The sequence below is a fragment of the Buteo buteo genome, chromosome 12, assembly GCF_964188355.1.
Source record: "Buteo buteo chromosome 12, bButBut1.hap1.1, whole genome shotgun sequence".
Taxonomy (NCBI): domain Eukaryota; kingdom Metazoa; phylum Chordata; class Aves; order Accipitriformes; family Accipitridae; genus Buteo; species Buteo buteo.
Genome location: NC_134182.1, coordinates 15708359 through 15725741, shown reverse-complemented (window position 1 = coordinate 15725741; position 17383 = coordinate 15708359). Strand labels below are relative to the sequence as shown.

At 41.8% G+C, this 17383-nt stretch overlaps 1 long non-coding RNA gene across 2 annotated transcripts in view; it reads left to right on the top strand.

Moving 5' to 3' along the window:
- LOC142037965 (uncharacterized) overlaps positions 1-17383 on the top strand; it is a 54888-nt gene that overhangs the window by 11613 nt on the left and 25892 nt on the right. For both annotated transcript variants that reach the window (XR_012652481.1, XR_012652482.1), the window contains exon 2: positions 15848-16010. This is a non-coding gene — a long non-coding RNA (uncharacterized LOC142037965). The remainder of the gene's footprint in view (positions 1-15847; positions 16011-17383) is intronic.

Sequence of the window (17383 nt, the reverse complement as noted above, 5' to 3'; positions counted from 1 at the left end):
AAAGTTACACAACATACAGCTATCCAACTTTCTCTCCTTCCCACAAGCAAAGCCTGTGGCTACACCTGCATCATATCTGAACTGATCTTGGGAGTGGTCTGAAGCCTGCAGTGCTCATTGTGTCTTTGCTGCGCAGAGTTCAGGTTGCCTATGAGTTCTACCTCCTCTGGCAAATGATGGTGATGCCCATTTGTGAAAGACCCTTTCTTTACTGGGAGGACAGACTGGATACATGGAGGTGACCTCATTAGGCAAGGGGAGGTGGCTGCTGGAGTCCCTCTACAGCCATGTATGCCCTTCAGTGCCTTGACATGCACGGATCAGCCCAGAATGCATATCAGCAGGTAAAAAAAAATCTTAGACAATCCCTAACTATTTCCTTAAGTTCAGCCTCAAGGATGAACACTGCCTGAAAGAGAGAGCCTCTGCTTCTTTCACTTCCAACAGGGAGGAGTACTGTGAGCGATGCTGAGCCTTTGCAGCATTTCTCCAGCGATGCAGGCAGGAGAGGGGTCTCTTGCAGCTAAGTCACGCTGTGGCTGGTTCCACACTCACCTGCCAAAAGCAGCAGTCTGTCCAAACCTGCTGTGGTGCAAAAGGGGCCCATCTTCCCAACCTTACTGCTTTTGTCTGCTGTAGTCAGGCACAGCAGGTGAGCTTTCAAACAAAAAGTGAGCAAGGCCTTCTAGTTTGAACTCTTTATGTTATCCTCTTCGTAGGAAAGAATTCTGTTTTTAACAGATGATCATGTGCGGTCAGAAAACAACATTGTTTACATGTATGGATCCTCCTTCATTGAAATCCCAGAAACATTGCTGCTTGAGCTATGTGCAGAAGAAATCTGGGATTTAAAAAAGGCCTCATGAGCAAAGAGGAACAAGAGACAATGAGATGTGTGTCTCAGCAAGACTTCCACAGAGAAGCCTCAACATGTGTGCAAGGTGAAAAAGAATAACAGAATGACTTCAGCGTTGGCTTGCGATGGGCAAGGGAGGGCCCTTTTCATCACAGTCTGGCAGAGAAATGTATAGCTTCAGAAGAGGGAGGAAGTACAGATCCTTACTTCAGAAATATAAATCCCTTTTTAATAAGTGACTGAAACTGCAGGAGTTCCTAAGGAAAGTCAGCTTTCCTGTTCTTCATAGCTTTAACTCTTTCCCTGCCTGATGGAATGCTGCTATTGCCTTCACTTTCCTGCTTTACTCCATTTCCTGGGCGTTTTGGGGAGAGTGAGCAAGCTGTGTTACCTTATAGAAAGAGGTCTCCAAAAGGTCAAAAATCAACACCAAGATCTGCACCAGAAAGCTGGAAGCCAGGGCAGTTGCAGAGTTCCCAGTGGCTGCATGATCCCCTGGGGATCCACAGCATAGGTCTACTGCTTTTAAAGGAAAAAGCACCCACCTTCGTACTGAATGTGATTTTCCCCCCCCTCCCCCCCCGAGGCTTAAGTTCCAGTAACAGATTCATCTTGCCTATCTTGAGCAATGCATCTAGTCGCCTAAGCCCTGTTTATAGTCAATGAGGCTAAATAAGCATGTCCAGAGGACAATTCATGCCATGCATGTTAATTTGGGGAGGTGGGGGTGGTGATGGTGGAAATAAGAGCCCCTGGGAAGGGCCTGCCTACTCCAGCTGACCATACAGGGAGGCCAGGCAACTTTCTGGGGCTGGTTTTTGTCCATGGCAGAAGTTTGAGTAATGCAGTGCTGCCTATGTTTTTGATTTGGCTGAAGCAAGGAAGTACTGGAAAACACGTGAAAGAAGTTGTTACCTTGCTGTTCTCAGGCTGAAGCCCTGAACATTAATCATGCATCGCAAAAGTGTAAGTAAGGGTCCACACCTCTGAATAAAGGATGCAGATAAGAAAAAACATTTGTAATTTAAATATGCTTGTACTTGAACAATTGCTAGCAGGATCTGAACACAAGACATGAAGTCAGTATTTGCATGCTGGTTTTGGTCTGTTTCTGTTGAAGTTGTGATCAGGTTTAGAAGCTATCATAATTTTCCTCTCCCCTCCTTATGTTCTATTCTGATATCTGCAATCCACCAGTTTAAACAAAACAAATGGGGTTTGATTTACTTCGTGGAACAAAAGTCAAACCTAATTTTCATAGAAATATTTAATTTTAATATTGAGATAAGAGTGACCAACCCAGGTTCTGACAGACAATTTTATCAGTCTAACGTATAACTCTTGTTATACGCCCTGAATAAAAAGCAGGTATGTTAGCAGAGACAAGAGATTTCCCAGCCTAATGGATCCCAGATGATTCCAGTCTGGGCATATTGCATATCTGTGCAATCTGAGTGAGGCTGGCAACTGCATCTTGCTCTCTGTTGCTGGGTCTCTGCTGCTTTTGTTGGAGCCAGTGGCCAGAAAAGGTGCTCAGCACCCAGCAAGGGTGAGTCCGCTGGGCTCCTGGATGATGCAGAATTCTACTGAGAAGAAAAAGACTCAGGAGAACAACTAGATTTTGAACTTCTCCATCAATGGATTGCTCTGCTGATTTTAGCAAAACTTGTCTTTAGCATGTGTGTGTGAGAGGGTAGACAGTTCCTCTTCAAATGACCTTTGTGTAAAGTCAAATCCAAAGCAGTGATTTCCCTCTCCTTTGCCTCTTTTCAAATTTCTGGAGCCTCACCGAGGAAAAAATAAATACTTAAAGAAATCTGGGGTTTATATGAAGGAGCAAATTTAAATAGGAAGCAAGTTAGCAGAAAGTTTCTTGCTGAATCTGGAAACTATACTGAAACATTAGGTCTAATGTCCCAGAGCTGTTTTCCTGCTGTTCTCTTCATGACCTAATTTATGAATTTACATGTGCCTAATAGGTATAACTCTGGTTTGGGACATATATTTTGGTTCAGGCTGCAAATCCTTCCTGTGCCCTTTCCCTGCTTCTCCTGTTCCACAAGGCAGCAGAAAAATTAGGACGTGTTTGTAAAGGTGCTGTTTGCTTCCTTGGCCCATTGTGCTGGCTGAATGACTCATAAACCAAACATTGATAATATCAGCTGGCAGTTATTTAAACCTGAGGTTTCAGGTTAAGACGTAACAATGAATGCAAATCTAGCTGGTGAGACTGTTTGTAATGCATGCGCATCTATTAGATCTTGAAAATTTTTAAGGATTGTTACCACAAAGGCCTATGACACAAAATTATAAGATGCTATACAGGGAGTCCATTCTAAGGTGTCTGTTTTGATGATGTGGAGGTCTCTCAGGTACCCTCCAAAAAACAGCAACTTGTCCCTGGGCTTATCGTTTTCCTTGCAAATACCACTTGTTAGTAACAGAGGATTGCTGGTCACTGGTGACAGCCTCGTGAAAGCCAAAGGTGTTGTGTGGTAGTTTAAAGAGACATTAGTGTTGTGTAAGTACCAGTAATTAGTTAAGCTGTGCCTGGGAACGTTCCCATGAAGGGCACGCTCATCTCTGCCCGTGACCCATTAGAGTGTTCCCTGGAGACAGGGCATCTCAGAGACCATCCCAACAGGCAGGCTGCGCACAGTCACCCACTTCCACAGGCTGAGAGAGGTTGCTAATGTAGGCATGGGCCATTTGCAGGACAGTTCTTAGAAACGGCCACGAGTGGGTTTCATGGTCTCATTCCTTCAACGCAGCAATATCAACTATAGTGCTGTCAGAAATGTTGCAACTTAGAAAATGTCCTGCTTATTCTGTTAGGGGAAAAAAATGCCCACTTGCCCCTCACACAGCTTTTCTTGCTGCGGATGGGCAGGTGGCTTGAGATTTTTTGGCACCTCATTCTATTCCACAGCTTCTCTCCTGTACTGCTGAAAAAGCTGCCTTGCTGCTGCTGATTTACCCCTTTGTGGTCTTACTGCTAATAACTGATACAGATGCCTGGGTGAGAAAGCTCTCGCTGAGCCCTAAACTGAAGCAGTGAAACACCAGTGAATACACGAAGCCAGCCAGCAGCAGACAGGAACCATCTCAATTCTTGTCCTTTCCGATAGTGATGACAGGAAATAGAAGAACCTCTGGGATACATTCTCACTCTTCCTCTTCTTACCTTTAGGTCAAAGTCTGTGTTTCTTTTCCAACAGTTGTCCACCCCCCACCCCTTCCTTGCCCCCAGGAGTTTAAATATGCATATTTTTCCTAGGGAAACCTGAGAGATTATAGCTTAGATTTTATTAATATAGGTAGCAAGACTGCTTAGTTTAAATTTTGAAATACTTTTCTTTGACATTTACTTTCTGGTGTGTGGTTTTTTCCCGCTAGAAAAATCAATCCATAAAACTTATGTTAATAATGCTACTCTGGACAAGAAAAAAGGAGAGACTGCGTACAAAGTGAGATTCTGATTAGGCAGTCTGGTAGGTGCGTTAACGCTGAATGGGTGACTGCATTCATGTCATCCTCTTATAATGATTTTTGACTAATTTTTGTTTTGTTTTGGGCAAAAGGAGGATTGGGGATTTTTTTTTTTTTAGTTTTGGAAATTCTAGTCAGATGTGTGGGATGACATTGAGAGGAACAGCTGGGTCTTCTACCTGTAGGCCTTCTCCTGGGTTTGTGATTTGTTGGCCTATATCACTTGACAGAACTTATTTTGTTGTGTTAGTTATGTTGCATTGAGTTGTATATTCATTCAGGAAGAGACTTTGATCACATCAACGTGTATTACCTTTAGGCTTAGTCTTTACTGGTGATATTAAATTAAACTACTTAAAATCCTGGAAACATTCATGAACAAGGCTTATAAACACATTAAAACATCCTAGAACAATTTACAAATAGTTTAATTAGTGTTTAGAGTAGCTTACCTTTAGCACATTTAATAGCCAATTCAGTGTTTGAAACGAAGCTAATTAAGTGCCAAACCGGACACAGGAATTAATTTCAATCACCTAATCTCCCATTATGTGCTCACAGTTCATCAGAGGGCTCATGAAAGATTCATAATTCCCAGGAGTAGGAAATTCTTAGAAAAAGCTGCAGATGAATATTGGAAATCGTAAGACAAAATTTAAAACTTCAGCAGGTCTTCTTTATACAAGCCCAGTTCAGCTGATTCAATTACAAACCATTTGTTCCTGTTGTGTAAGCGTGACCCAACTGAGATATGAAAGTGGAGTTATTTTTCTGAAACCCCATCTCACTGTATTTCACAGATGTGTCTTTTTATTTTCCAGTGTGGTTTTGGACAACCATAAATAGACACCATACAGACCTCCATCTCTGGTGCTAGTTGTAACCTAGCAAAGTCTGTAAAGTTGTGCAGAATTCTGTGTGCAGCTGAATCTCCTGAGTTCTTCCATGTTACCTACTTTATATTATGTATTCACAGTATTTTCAGGTGTGTTTTCAGAAACTGATCCTGCTAGTGTTACCTTGCAGAAAAAAAAAAGCCACAACACTTGAAAGCAGATAAAGTCTCTCATCAAAGTTCACTGCACCTTCTTTGAAAATAAAATACTTTGGCTGTTTTTAAAACCTGTGAGGAAAACCCCTTCCCATGGACTTCATAAAACTTTGCAGTCCTCAGTCTGCATAATGATAGACAGAAGGGGGAAACATGTTAATGACCCAGAGGTCATCAAAATTACTTATCCAAATAAAGATCAGTTGGCTGAGGTCTGTTATATGGAATCAGTGATAAGAATAAGGTGTTTAACCCAGCAGCTTTGAACAAGTTAAGTTATGCCTTCTCCCCCCTGCAGCATCAAATAGTTATGCTGTAACCGTCACTTCCTCTTCCAAAGTGTTTTGTTCTGGTTTTGTGCAGTGTGCAATTCATAGGGCATTCTGTCTCAGTAGTGGGAAGGAATTTTTTGTGTAACCCATTTTTACTTCACAGGAGTTAAGGTTATGTACAGAGTTAGTTTCAGTCTGCTCTGTGAGACAGTGGCAGCAGCATAAAGTGTAAGTAGTGTATTCATACTGGATTTTAGAGATGCTGTGTAAATGTGTCCAGATAAGAAAAGGATTTCTCCAAACTGGGAGACACTTTTTCCCAAGATTTGTAAAAACGTAGTAATAGTTTTCTATCCATGTACAGCCTAGCATTCAAATACAGGAAAAGAGGAGGAGGAGTCAAGGTGCCCTGAAAGAGTTTGGTGGTTATGTCTGTCTTGACAAATACTACGTGTTCTTGTAAGCCCAATTTCTAAACCAGAGGAAACTGCAGACATCTGGATAAACAACTGATGATATCTAAAGTTTCATTAATCTTGTTCATTAATCTCTGTTTCTGTGCCTCTGTTGCAACTACTTTTGCATGCTTTTCTAAACCATGTCTGTCTCCTTTTCAAGGGCTCATTCTAACAGAAATGCCCTTAAGAAGTGAGTCAGTAAAATATTTACCAAAACACCCCTAAATATCCACCATCTCGTGGTGTGTAAATACTGTTGCTCAACGTACATGCAACGTTACTGATGATGACTTGCTTCATTTCATTATTTCAAACCTTTTTCTTGGCTTTTTATTGCAATTCTTTGGGAATCAGATTATAATATCCTCCTAGCAAGCTCGTCATATGAGTTTCCTGTGCAATTGGTAGTTAATGGTGATGATGTCTGAAGCAAAACTCAAATTTGTAGTGTTTTCTAATCATATTCAGTATGAAATTTTTCAGTTGGTTTTCCCTGCAAGTAAGACACTGTCATTTCTTGCATTTATTACTACACGTCAGGAGTCACACAGAGCTTGTATCCATTCACTAGCAAATAATATTGCCGCAAGGTCTGTTCTTTTTCGTTATTCCAGTTTTTGGACGGGAAGAGTCTTTCTGTGTGGCTTTGAGTCTCTTAAGTCAGTTCTGTTTTCTTCATTGAAGGCCACTCCTGGAAAGTTTTCTGTTTGTTCTCCTGCACTGGCTAGCAGGGATGCTAAAACAGGGGTGCACCTGTTCATATGTTTAAATGGGCAAAAAAAGTTTCATTTTGAATAAAGCTAAATCCCCTGAAAGATTGCTACTTTTCTGCTGAGCCAATGTGTTATGTGAACAGAAGACTTTCCGCAGAAATGGTTAGGACTTCAAAGTTAATGGTAGGGCTACTGTGGTAGTGTGGGACCAGATTTGTTAGCAGCCCCTGGGCAGGCTCTAGCTGTCCCCGGTGGGACCAGCTCCTTTTTCTGCTTGGGGGTGGCTGTGAGGAGGGGAAGAAAAGGACACGGGACCAAGGAGAAAACAGGAGGAGTCGAGCAGCACGCGACAGAACTGAACTTGGCCCAGTAACAGAAATGTGAACCAGAAGACTCTCCTAAACACTCTGCCAATGTTGTTTACACAGGTGGGAGCTCAGGTGCAGGCACAGTTGCAATGTTCATTCTCTACAAGGGGCTAGCATACATTTGCCCATGATAATTAAAATAGAAAGGGAAGTGTAGCTTGCCCAAATAAGTGCTAAAAGAACCCTGCAAGTGAGGATTCAGGTGGGCAAGGATGACCTGGATGAAAAATGGGCTGTTTATTGTGTGGGACATATATTTTGGGACACCAGGGAAGCAGAATGTTACAAAGTGAATGCTACCAAAAACACAAGAAAGAGTGCCATTTTAGTAACAATACAGCTGCATTATGTTTAGCAGATGTCGGCTAGAGTATTTATCCTATCACCTGCAAGATTTGCCACCAACATAAAATCTGAGAAGAGATGAAAGGATGGTGCCAGTAAGTGCTCTTTTTAGGAAAGTAAGACTAATACTGATTTATTTATCTCTATTTAATGTAGTGTATGAAATGTATTGGGTGTCTTGCAAGAAGACCTGAGACAAAAGAATAAATCCAGCCTTTGAGCTTGAGAAATTAAAATCCTGTTGCTTCTGACCTTTTCTCACTCCTCAGTGTGCATTTTACACCACTGAACACTAGGTTTTGACCAAATCCTACTCAAGTCAGTGGGATGATTCCTGTTGCCTTGAGTAAGGTTTCTATAGCAATGTACCTTGTCATATTCTTTCATTACACTTATTGTTAGCTTTTAAGGTCAGCTTCAGTAGCATTGCTTGACAAATGACAGGAATCAAGGCCTTATCCACCAATTTTTAAATATTCAGATATCAACACTGAATTTTGACCCTTGTTTCTACCCTCTCGTATCACCTACAGTAATGCCAGGTGACTACTGTATACCCTGTCTGCAAGTGCTGTAGTTTGCTCCTAATGGTTCTTCTAGACTGTGAAATGATTTATTAAGACATGATCTATATCAGAGAGATTAAGGATCAGAAGTAGTCTGATTGAAACCTTTGGCAGGCCATGTTTGCTTGAAGATATGCTAAGGGAGTTAAAGAATGATCTAGACAAAAAAGAAGTTACTGTAATGAGTAACATATTTTTCTTCTTAAGTGTTTCTAAGAACTTTTTCTTATCCATTTCACCTCTTCAAAGATTTAAGGAATTACATAAACTCCTGGATATTTTCCCTTACAGCAAAATCTACAGTACTGCCAAATGAATTCCAAACAAATCCTTCCTGTTTTTCTATATCTCATTGTGTATCAAGGTGATAGCTAGCATGCTATGATCCAGATCATTGTTTCAACCAGATAGTTTGCTCTCTGGCTAGCTTACCTCTAAGAAAAGTGCTGATAAGAAATTAAAACTGTAGCAAAAACTTATAACCTAGATGCAAAATATTGGTCTTTGAAAAATTGTTGACGTTGCTAATACCTTAGTCTGTATCGTTTTTCAGGTCTCATAAACCCACCTAAATTTAGGTGCTATGAAGGCCACCTAAATTTATAAAGGGCTCTGAGTTATCTCAAGGTATTTACACAAGTGCAGCTAAACTTGTGTTACCTGGATTCAATGCAACAAACTTTGGAGCATGAGGTCACAATTTAAAAGACGTCTGCCATTCATCAAGAAGCCAAGGCTTCTTGGCCAAGCCATGTGTCCTCAGGTGACTGATTAGGTAATGTTTGTACACCTCTACAGAAGAATAACAGGTTTGTATACAGAAGTATGTAAATATTAGGTATTATGGTTATTAATTATGTTTTCCTGACTGATGTAATCTGTTAAATTGTTAAATTCACTGTTGAACGTGTTTAGCAGGCATTTCTGATCTATACTTGTGGGATCCCCTCTTTCACAGCGTCTGAGGACTTCACATTTCTTTAAAAGATCCTGTGAAGCAGGAACACGGGACTGTCGTCATTTAATGGGAAGGACTGAGACTCCACGCGGTGCTGAGACTTAACTTTTCACCCCCCACGAGCGAGCGTGCGTGCTGATCCTGGTGCGGCACCATGCTGCGCTGGCTGTAGGGTGCTGCGCTGCGCTATGGGCTGCAGGATGGGTGCTTCGAGCTGTCCTGGGGTCCCCGCGCTGTGCCCCTCCATGTAGCATGGCTGGGTGGTAGACAGACTGCCCATGGTTGCATGGGAGGCACTGGGTTTTCTAATGCTTGTGGGGAAGCTTTGGCCCATCTGTCTTCTCTCCTAAGGCACTGCGTGGAGTGAACCCAGAATTAATCTGGGCATCCACCACACCTGGGGGAGAGTCTGCCACGTCATGCAGGGCTTACAATATTAGGTTTCATTTGGGCTTGCAGCAAGGTTGGGACAGCGCAGGGCTTTGCGGGCTGCCTGCCCCCATGGGCTGAGAGAGGCAGGGGTGTCTGCTGGCCAGCATGCCTCCTCCCCAGCTGCTGGGGGCTTTCCAGGGAGTGACACTCCTGCCAGTGCCAGTCTGGTGCCCTCACCTTGCCCTGGGCTGGCTTCCTTGGGAAGGCAGCACCGGGCTGTCCGCAGCCATTGCGCCTGCCACCTGAAACGAGGCATTTCTCCTCCATCGCAACAGACCTTGGTTTAATCTGGGTGGCAAGTGTTTACAGATTATACCCTCTACTTAATAATGCTTCTGTGACAGCTGTTTTGTCCAGCTGTCATCACGATGTAAATGTTTTCACCCAAAGATCCTTGGATACTTACGAATATGGTACACTTTCTCATGTGTTTGCTAATTTGCTATTATTTGCCCGAGAAACATGCTGAATTCATAATGTATATTTTTTTTCCACTCTACTTCTGTTTCAGGGTAATGTTCAGTCCACCACTTGAAACAGCTTTTTCATTCTCTTCACTATAATAAATTACTAAACTGAAAGGAATGAAACTAAGCTCCTTCAGCTTAAATTTGCCGAGCTTTTGTTTTGAGGCTGAACAGTGAATCTTAGAAAGCTTGTTTTTCATTTGTCCTGTAAGCTTCCCCCTCCTGCCTCCCCCTTTCCGTGCCAATAAAAGGTAACCAGAGACAGCTGGGGGCTCTCTTTCGACCTCCCTTGAATGGGAGCGTCTTCTGAATGCCTCTTTCATTTACCTGCAAAGACCCTGCTCTGCTAGCTGCTATGGCCGAGGTTCTCAAAGGTTGAATAGGTTTTCATTGCCTGCATTTCTGGTCTGAAGCAGACTGAGAGAAATGAGTGTTAAGTAAACGCGGTGGCAGCCTTGCCAGCGTCAGCATTCCAGCCCTCAGCGTCGCTCCGGACCAGGACACTGCCGGCACAGGCTTCTGCACATCCAGCTGTCAGGGGGTTGTTTTACTTGTTAGCAGTTGAAAAGAAGAGGGATGCGAGGCAAAATAAAAAGTGGCGAGTCTAGTTTTTACGAGGCTGTTTATTCTTTCTATAACAAGTGTGTGGTGCCTTATTGATGTTGAATGGGAATTTAATACAGTGATAAAGTGAAACTGTAAATTACCAACTCTGTTTTCAGCTGCCTTTGTTCTGTACCTCTAAGCATCTGCAGAAAACATGTTCAACAGGACTCAGACACTTCTGTGAACTTATATGTGATCTTATTCAGCACCTTCTGCAGAGAACTGATCACCTTGCTGCAGCTGATTGAAGTCAGTAGAAAAGGAAGGTGTCTGTCTGTCTTTCCATACCAGGCCTTTTGCATGTGAAGTCAGTGCTTTTCAGTGAAAACAGAGATTTATTTCCAGTTTTCTATCATGAGCATTTTACAAATCTTCTGTTGTGGTCTAAAGATCAGGATTTAGGAAACAATTATATTTGATAATAGAGGGGTTTGGATCTGGTGGTTTTATTGGTCAGAGTAAACTCCGAACGCCCTAATGCCAAGCTTACAGTGGAAATTACACATGGAAAGATTGTGCATTCATAACGTGCTAATAACAATGTCAGAGTATTGTCTGTTGCAGCAGGCGAAAGAACCTGAACTGCATGAATTAGGGCTTTGTTTCCACAAACACCTAGGCATTGTGTAGACAGGAAAGTTTCCTCCTTCTACCAAAATAGCCCTATTCCTTACCACACGTAGGCAGTCTTATACCAGTTCAAGACCTTCCCAAGTAAAGACAGTTTTATTCAGGAATGAGAATCTCGAGGAATTACCTTGTAGTAAATGTAGTGTGGGTTATGCAGATCCTTTCACCTTGCTTTCTTCCAGTTGTCGCGTGTGAGCTAGAGAGGTTACTCCTGTCCCAGGTGCTTGTTCAAGATCTTTTGCTGGGTGATGACATTCCCTTAGCTCTGCCATGTAGCTGACTTAGATGATACTCCCCTTCCTGTTTCACACTGAGTGAGCTGGTGGCTGTAGCTGCATTGAGGGCATCTTGAGACATGTCAGCATTATCTAGTTAAGGTACCTAACATGGATGTACTAATGATGACCAGAGTAGTGCAGTGGTGATGTTAGTGTTGACTTCTCAGCCTGACATGCATGACGTTTGGAAGAAACTGGCAACTAAAAAGGCTCGTGGCTGGAACATCAGTGCAGATGTAACCGTAGAAGTGGGAGCTGGGAATAATTACTGATACAGTGCATGCATTGCTCTGCAGCAGTCCTGCACCACCCATGACCTGTGGCAGATGTGATGGCAGACACTGCAGAAAGGTTCTGTAGTGGAGATGGGTGGGAGGGCTGGCTGAGCAGAGCCAGCAGGTGGATGTGCTGCACACAGCCTCACCAAACCGGGCCAGGCATCTCCACTGTGCTCTGCAGCGCCACAGCTTCTGGGACCCAGAGTCCCGCTTCATACCGGTGGGCTTCTGGATGCTCAGAGACATAAGCTAGAGCAGCTTGCCCTAATAGTTTTCAGCATGACTTCCCATGGCATCTGAAGTCATGTTTACGAAGATGTGTGCGTAGAGCTGCTAGTCCTCAACTGTTGGTGCCAGAGGAAAATTCACGTGCTGACTTCAGAGCGACTACTGATGAAGAACGCATCAACTTCATGGAAATGGGATGTAAAACATCTTTAGAAGGGCAACTTCTCTGTATGCTCAGAACCAGGCCCAATGCACCTTAGGTTTAAGGTAACGGCAGTCCTAAGTTCTTGAAAATGAAGACCCTTTTCCCCTCTCTTTCCCCTTTTTATTGTTGCACGTATGTGTTGCCATGTTGTTAGGATTTCTTTTTTTACTCCTAATTGATGGTGCTGTATTATTTGAATAGTAATTATTTTCAGTTTTATATATAGCTGTTTGTCAGTTTATTGAAACAAACTGCCATCCCAGCACCCCTTCAAAGCAAAAAGCATGAAGTCCCACGTGTTGCACTTTGAGAGCGTCAACAATGAAGCTAACCTTTCACCCTTGACTTTCTTTTAACCCTAATTTTGAAAGACAGTAGCAAACAATTCAGCTAACTTCTTAAGTGAGAGAATATTCAAACTAGCTCGATTGTAATGCAGTGTCCTTTTCAAGTGAATGGAAGATCTCAGAGTAATGCATACAAATACAGAGGCTGGGTAAGTTCATTACTTTGGAGATTCTGGCGTGGCAATAGCAATGAAATGGTTAAAAGGTTGGCTTTAAAGTGGTCACAATTAGGCTTCAAAGTTAACACCCCACCCCACTGAGATGAATGGGAGCAGTTGACATTTCTTAGTGCTATTGTTTCAGTCTGGCTTGCTATAGCTTCTAAAATAAGACAACAGTACATCTGTTTACATTCTGCTTCCGCAAACCCAGATGGGCTAGACACTTCATTGTTTTTAAGTGGAAGCTTAGATTCTGGAGAATACAGCAATATCCATGGGGTATCTGTAGGAAGAAGAGCTGAAAGTCGCCTTAATCACAGACGTCTCCCCCTTCCCTGTAAAATTCTATTGTCCCAGAACAAATCTGTAAACCACTGGGGGGAAAAATAAAGTAATGTGTATTTATTTGAAGTACTTTTTTACTTACTACATGACATGCACACAATAACTTCTCAGCAAGTCCCTAGCGTGCAAAATTTCATAAATGGATGTGGGGTTTTGAACTTTTTCTCTTTTAGTAAGTAGCGTGTGCTATAAAAAAAAGGTAAAGATCCCGCTTGTACTGAATATGGTAGCTTCTCTTAACGTCTCCTAACAGAAAAACCTGCTGCCTTTAGAGAAGCCAGAGTTTCACCCAGGAGCATTTGAGACCAGGTTTCACTTTCTGTGTTCACATGAGTAGAATCCTTTAATTTACCTCTGAGAGTGATATATGAAGAAATAAGATTCTTGAGAGATGTGTCTTGCATTTTTCTGATACTTTAATAGGGCAGCTACCTTAACTGCAGTAAGATCTTAGGAGCTGGAGTGGATTAATAAAGGTGCAAGTAGGGCCAGAATTTGTAGCAGATGGTCTCTATTACCCCATGCCTCAGTTTGCGTAGGCAGTACACAGTGTCCTCTCTGACTTTTGTTGAGGGTCTGCACAGTGGCAAACTGCCCTCAGTAGCAGCCAGAACCCTATGAGAGCTTCTCTGATAAAGGCGGCCTATTAGATATGCTTAGGCTGTAGATTGAAACCAGCTGTGAATCTGTCGGAAAGATTTTCCTCATTGTGCTTTCATCAGGGTGGAAAGTTTGTGGCTCTTTCTGCATATATATGTATTTTGGGCTTCATTGCTCTGACTTTCCAAGTCCTAGAGTCTGCCAGTGATAAGAGCTCTCATGCATACAGGCTCCTTTTGTACGCTGGCACCCAGAAACCCTGCCTGCCTTTTGCCCGTAGACAACACAGCTTGTGCTTCGGAAGTGACATTGTGGGCTCTCCCAAATGGTGTCTCCCAGATTTCAACCCCTGGTGAATTGTATGGTGAAGGCAAGCGTGCCATCTGTGGTTTGGGCTCGTGAAGCTCGTTTCCTGCCCAGCTTCAAGCAGCATTTTCATCTGAGTATAAAATAAGGTGGCCCTGAGCCTAGACAGGCCTCCAGGTCGTCTGAGACAACTGTGGGCACTTCAAGAGTGTAAGCTGTCTCCTCTTGTCCTTCTCTTGAGTTCCTGTGTTAAGTGGGAGAGTGCAGCAATCTGGTCTATATGAAGAAAATACCTGAGAAAACCCAAAAGAAATATTTATTTTGAAAGCTTCTCTCATGAGTTTGTTTTATCTTTCTATTTTAAAAAAATTGCTTTAAAAATAAAATAATGTTAAATCATGCTGGAGAAAAGCAATTCCAATGTGATAGAGCTCCTACAGTGTGCAGCAAGAACCACTCAATACAGCTACAGGAGGAAGGGCATGTTATTTAATCAGAGGGTTAGAGAACAACATCAAATATGCATTTGTTATATTTGCTTCCACTTTCCATTTCCCTAGTCCATTTCTGACTGTGAATTTCTGTAGTATTACATAGACATGAGTTATGTCTTGTGCATCTTGTGGAAGAAAATAGCTATCCTATTAGACTTTTCAAATATAGTCAAAATGACTTCTGCAAGGCTACAGTAGGTCAGTGGCAGAGGTTGGAAAAGAAGTTAGGAGACGTGTTGGCCAGTTCTGTATATTTTAACTAGCAAACTGACCTGCTTCCCTGTATTAGAATAGTGTTGTGATACCTACATGTTCAGAGGCCTAAGCTTTGTATGCTCCCCTAACACGGAGAATTTCCTGAAGAGACCTGAAGAAAATATTACTGTAGCTTCTCTACCACTTGTGCCCTAACCTGCTTTTTGCCTCATATTCAGAAGTGATTTTGAGAACAGATTTATCTTTTAGGGATTATGAAATATCAGGGATTCAAAGGGACAGATCCAGACAGGGCAGGAATCTGCCATCATGACGACATTATAATGCAACTTCTGAAAAATTAATGTTATGAGAAAAAAACCCCCACCTTCTAATTTTTTAACATTGTGTTGTTTTATTTTTCTTTCAGAAAAGAAAATGGAGCCTTCCATTTTAAGGCTATTTAGTTTTGAGTGAATTCTGCATTTCCTTTTTGTGGTGTATTTCTTTAGTCAATTTATAGTTTATGTGCCTACTGCTCCCAGCCTCTTTGCTGGTCTGAGCTTGCTTGCCAACTGGTATTTACCACTAAGCAGCAGAATCCTGGTTCTCTTTGAGCAGCTTGGTACATTATGGCAGTCATTTTCCCGTAGAAGAGGATGAGGGGTGCAGACGGTCACTCCTGTAGCTCTCATGAGAAATGCCATAGGAAAAGAACTGAGCAAATTAAAACAAGATTTTCCAATTCATGAATACTCAAAATTGGAACGTCTTCCAAAAAATAACACCAAAGTTTTATTTCTTATTGAAAATTCTTTTTTTTAAAAAAATTGAAAAACAAGTGATGTTTACTTATTCATCCCAGGTTAGGAAAAAAATGTTGAATACCAACATATTTTATAGGATTAAATTGTCATCTTTTTTTTCAGCTCTAATTATGATAATGATGTACAAGGATTTTTTTTTTTTCTTTCTTTCTCTCCTTCCTTTTTCCACCCTAGACAATGAAAATAATTTAATCTAACAGCTTTTACATTGTGGTCTCTGGACCAGAGCTGACTTGTAAAACTTTTTCTTTCAGTTGTTTTATTGTTCAATAACTGATGCTTCCTGTTACTTCTGGCCATGGGTTTTGATTTTGTGAATGAGTATGTTTAGACAAAAGAAGAGTACTAACCTAGTATGTACCTTTTGTACAGCTTTACATTCTCATTAAATCAAAAATGATACCAGAACTGCAGAAGTAACAACTCCTCTGAAAGATGGAGTCAACTGGAAAAAAGCAGAAATGGCAGCAGTCAATAAGAGAAATCTGGGTCTTCTTCACTTCAGGCATTCAGTAAGGAAGAGAAGACAGCACAGGTAAAACATAGCACAGAGTATTGCTCTGATTGCACATATTTTAAACTTGATGGCATAAGAACTGTGTTTTGGGTTGCTTTTCAAGGAACAGAAAATCAATGGGGTTCTGGTTCATGACAGGACTAACAAACTGAGTAGTGATCAATTAAGATTTAAATAGATAAGGGAGAGCTATATGATCTCAGCTGCTGCATCATGCTGAGTTTTTGTTTCCATATTGCCTGTTGTGGTTTTATTGTTCTAATGCTTAATTTTTGTGTAGTTGAAGGTTGTTGTGTATACGTGACTAGATTCACTCCCCACTGGGATATAGGCCAAGATTTTCAAAGTGGTTGTTTATTTTGAGTGCCTCCATTTTTAAGGGTCCAAACCTGAGAAATTTGAGAGTAGGGTGCCTTGAAAGGAATGCAGAGCATGCATCTTCTAAAACTCAGTTGTCTGTCTGGTGTGTCAATATCACACAGAAAAAATGAAAGAAGAAAAAAAGAATGCAATAAAAATCCTTGTTTGCTCTTCATCATTTCAGTGTCTGATCTTTGGTTTGCTGAATTGAAGTGAGCAGATTTGGGTACTGCTGTGCTGGAACCCGGAACACGTTACCCTGCTGTGGTCCAGGCTAAAGGAAGCAAAGCTGAGCAGCGTGACAGCACTCTGACTCTGCACTTCTTTTCTGTAACCTCCTAATTACTCTAGGGCTTTATCTAAGATTTAGATGTGGTCTTCTGCTAAGATGGTGGTGAGATCAGTGCTGACTGTACCATATGTGGAATAGCTACAGAATATATATTATAATGTATCTCTAACCTTTGTCTGCCATCTTTCTGTCCATTGTGTGGGTGCATCTAGCCGATGCAGGGGTAGCAGGAGGACAGGTTTTTTAAAAGGTCAGCATGAGCATGGGTGCTGTCAGGATAGTTGGCTTAGAGTTAACTTTTCCCTCAAATGCTTTCTTTCTAATACAGAGCAGTACTGTTTGGGTTGCAGAAGAAACTTCATTTAAAAGAAATACTGGCGTTGGAAAAAAAGCAAAAACAAACAAGTCCTGGAAGCATTTCTATAGGTTTTAGCTTTTTGAATGCCTATTTTTAGGACTAGATGTCAGCTGACATAGCTCCTTTAAAAATGCACTTTGGATTCAAGGAAAGAAAATAATGAAGTGTAAGCTGTGAAGTCTTAATTGTTAGAAGTGCAACAATAGCTTAAAAACAGGCTGCAAAGCCTGCTCTCACAGCTGGAGGAAGGGACACTTTATTAATAGTTGCAAGGAACGGGTGGATAGGGCCTGAAAGAGGCAGCGGGGGGATATAAAAAGAAGCCGTGTAACATGAAACCATTGCCAAAACCCCTTACTGAACAATTTATGAAAGAGCCTG